Consider the following 3,981-nt stretch of genomic DNA (forward strand, 5'->3'; position numbering starts at 1 on the left):
GCCCCCAGAAGCCGCGGGAAAAGTGCGCTCCGCTGATTGGCTGCCGCCTCAACTCGCCCGCGTACCGGGCTTTTCAAATCCGCGCCGGGGCCGCGCGCGGAGAGCGACAGGCGGCGGGCGACAGGGCGCGCCGAGTAGACAGCGATCCCGAGCGCGGGTGTTGGGGAGCCCGGCGCGCGCCCGCTCCGCTCGCCTCCCGCTCCCGCTTCTCCAGCGGCGCGCGGGCGGCGGCCAGCTCCGCAACCGCGGCGAGCCACGGCGCGGTGACGTCACGCCCGCCGCCCAATCGCCGCGCGCGGCCCCGGAGCCCGGCGTGGGCGCGGACGCGGGCACACGGCCTCAGGCAGATTAGGAGCGCGGGAGGCCGCGGCCCCGCCCAGCGTCCGGGCCTCGAGCGCCAGCGGCTTTCGGGAGCAGCTCGTGGCGCGCCGGAGCCTGCCCGCCTCCCTGCGTGGACAACTGGACACGACGGCGCGGAATCGTCTGCAGGCGGGGCGCGCGTCACTGATAGCGTTCGCCGGGCGCTCCAGGTTCTGAGACGCCCGGCCGGGCGGGCTGTCAACCCGGGAGAATCACTTGTCAAAGATGAACCGCTTGGCGTCCTGGGAAGGCGTCGGGAGGCAGTCTCCAGAGATGCGTTGCTACGGCGGATCAGAACGCAGCCCCAGCGGGTCGGGGTAGCTTGCGTGCTTTGCGCGAAGCGCGTGCGCGTGGCGCAGAGTCGGAGAAGTGTGATTAGAGACGGGAGAAGGGCGGTGGTCCTGGGAGGTCCGACTGGCTTTTTGCGAGTTAAGTTATCTAGCCTTTCGGGCGGTCAGGACTCTGGGCCTTATCTCCTAGAGTTTTCTAGATTAAGCCAGCTGCAGAATGTTCTCAGCCCCCTGAGGACAGCTCCCAGAAGCATCAGAGCGTGGGCCTGAGGCAGGCTCCCTTTCGGACCACTGGCTCCTTGCTTGTTGCCCACTGCTCCCTGCTGTCAGCTCTCTGCCTGCCACTGCTTCCTGTCAGGTTCAGTGGTGTCCATACTCTGGGTGCTGTTGTGAGTTGTGATCTAGGACTCAGCCCCATCCCTTTGTTGTATTACTGAGGATAGTTACTTTTCATAGCCTACTGTCTCCCCCACCCCCAATCTTCAGGAATGTTCCTAGTCTAGTGCTTTGGATCGAAAGGGGTGAGAAAAAAAAAAAAAACCTTCAAGCCCAGGCATTGTCCGTGAAGACCTGAAACCCTTTGACCTGAAACCCTGAGACTCTTTAAATCCAGGAAAGGCCTGGGGGCAGGATTGCAGAGACAGCTGGAGCAGACTCATCATCTGCTTGATACTATCGGGCTAGCCAAAGGCACACTGACTCCAGAAGACTTTCCATCCACTCACTATGGTGAGTCAGGCAGGATGTGCGTTAAATTGAGATGCTTAGCCAGTACTTACCACGTGCTCCTGGAACATGATACAAACTCCTCTGACAGTAGGGAGTAAGTCTCTCTGTCTTACTAGGCCCACTGCCTTATTCCCTCCCCAGCATTTTCTAGATCCCCGCAGCATATGCGGGATACCATGTAGCTTACCTGATGCCAGATCTGTTCTCAAAAAAACCTGCAGTACTGTAGTCAGCATGTATTTAAAATATGCAAGTGTATTTGAATTATCTTGAATGTTATTTGACGCTGTTCTTTTCTTGTTCTGTTTCAGCGTTCATAAGTCCCCTTCAGTAAATCTACATAGCCTAACCCAGGGGCTCCTGACTACTAGTAGTGTTTAATGTTATAGTATTCCCAGGCAGAAAAAGGACCTACATAGGACTCCATAGGTAGAATCCTGAGGAAAAAGAAATTCATCCACCAAGGTTTGCACACTTCCATACCAGGCTCCCAGATGATCCAAGTCAATAGTTTCATTCTACAGGTCACCTGTTTAGATGTACTGGCAGCCCTGGTGTTCTGAGACTATCAGAGGAGATATTCTTAGAGAGAAGCCTTCAGCAAGCTGGTGGGACTCAAATCCCAGGTGGGCCCTGAGTGGAGCAGGACACAGGAACAGCATCAGCACAGCTAACTCTTATTTGGTCTCTCCAAGGCATGTCCCTTCTCTAAAGATTCCACATTTGAGCTGCTGCACTCAGTATTTTCCTACCTGGAGCCTGTAGTCCTGAAAAGCTCAGTCTGCTCTTCTGCTGCTCCATGTGTCCCTGGCTGAAGTCTACTTGTCTGCCTGCTCCTCCAGTCCTCGTGGAACTTTGTAAAAGCTGCTGCCAAAGATAGGACCAGGCCCCTTAGTCAAAAAAAAAAAAATCCTGAGACCCCCCCTACTATGCCTAGGGTCCCCTAGGGGCCAGGCTCATTGCTGTTTCCATGGAGATGTGTGCACTCTGACCCCAGTCTTTCTCTGTCCCAGGCCAAATAAAGAGGGCTTCCAAGTGGAAATGCAGCTTGGGCTGCCCCTCCTCCCATGCTCCAGGTGGCCCCTGTCTCCAAAAAGGGGCTTGGGGGAAGGCCCAGAACCCAGGCAGAACCACCAAAGGACCTCCTACCCCTAAACTCCCCAAAACTGATTATTCTGCTTTCTAAACTGGAGGGTGACTTCCCCAAGCCTCCAGCTGAGGTCCCACCCAGGCAAAGGCCACTGGAATTCCCTAGGAATGCTCTTGGATTCCTGGGCAGCTCTGCAAGGCTTTTCTATTTACCTAGGGTCCCTATCAGATAAAAACTACACAGGACAGAAATGTGGCTAAGAACCCTCTTCCCACAAGTTCTGGTTCAGAGGCCTAAGGTATCTGTCACTGGGGTCCAATTGTCACCTCCAGGTACAAACCACCAGCCCAGAACAGCTGCTACCCATCTTTCACCAAGGATGCTTCCTAGGGTGATAACCCAACCCATCAGAGCTCTTGAGACAACCAACATCCACTGGGTGTCATTCAGAAAAACTGCACCTTCTTCCAGATCTTAGGTGAGAGACTTACTTTTTTTTTCTAAGTTTTTTAAAAAAGATTTATGTTATTCTTAACTGGATACAGCAGTGCATGCCTTTAACTCCAGCGTTTGGGAAACAGGGACAAGCAGATTTCTGTAAGTTTAAGACCAGCATGGTCTACAGAGCTTGTTCTAGGACAGCCAAGGCTGTCAACACAGAAAAATTCTGTCTTGAGAAAAAAATATTTCATGTGTATACATATGAGTGCAGGTACCAGAGGAGGCTGGAGGTTCTGGCATCTGAAGCTGGAGTCATAGGCTGTTGTCAGCCACCTGTTGTGGGTACAGAGAACTCAACTGAAGTCTTCTGAATGAACTGTATACAATCTTAACCACTCACTCATATCTCTCGCTGTTTATTTTTATTTTTTAATTTTATGCGTGTGACTGCTTCACCTGCATGTATGTAATTGTACCACGTGTATGCCTGGTACCTGCAGAAGTCAGAAGAAGTTGTGCAGAAATAGAGTTAAGATGAGTGAGAACCATCATGTGGGTGCTGTAAATCAAACTCTAGTCCTGTGCAGAAAGAGCAAATCCTCTTACCCTCAGCCATTTCATTAGCCTCCTTCCTTTTCTTTTTCTTGTTTGTTTTGTTTGGAGACAGGGTCTCACTATGTAGCCTGGGCTGGCCTCCAGCTCTCACACATACCAGTCCTGAGATTACAGATAAGCCTCACCAAGCCTGACCCCAAAGTCTTCCTTGATACCCTTCTAGACTTAGCTGGATCCCAGCTTTGGGTGTTCATCCTCAGGTAGTATTACCTTTGGATTTAGACAGCTGGTTTCCCCATTGTTGGTTTCTTAGACACTGAACAACTGTAAGTTAGTGGTTTACAGTTGTGGAAGATAAAGCTCCAAAACCTGGGTAGGACTTTCCTGCCTCTTCCCAACTATCTGGTGGTTACCTATAATCTGTAGCTCCTATGAACATCATGATCTCTGCTTGTGTTTTATTGTGGCCTTTTCTAGTCTGTCTATCCCTGTTTCTGATTTTTTTTTCTGATGAAT

Source organism: Grammomys surdaster, unplaced genomic scaffold, assembly GCF_004785775.1.
Source record: "Grammomys surdaster isolate TR1022 unplaced genomic scaffold, NIH_TR_1.0 126187, whole genome shotgun sequence".
Lineage (NCBI taxonomy): Eukaryota > Metazoa > Chordata > Mammalia > Rodentia > Muridae > Grammomys > Grammomys surdaster.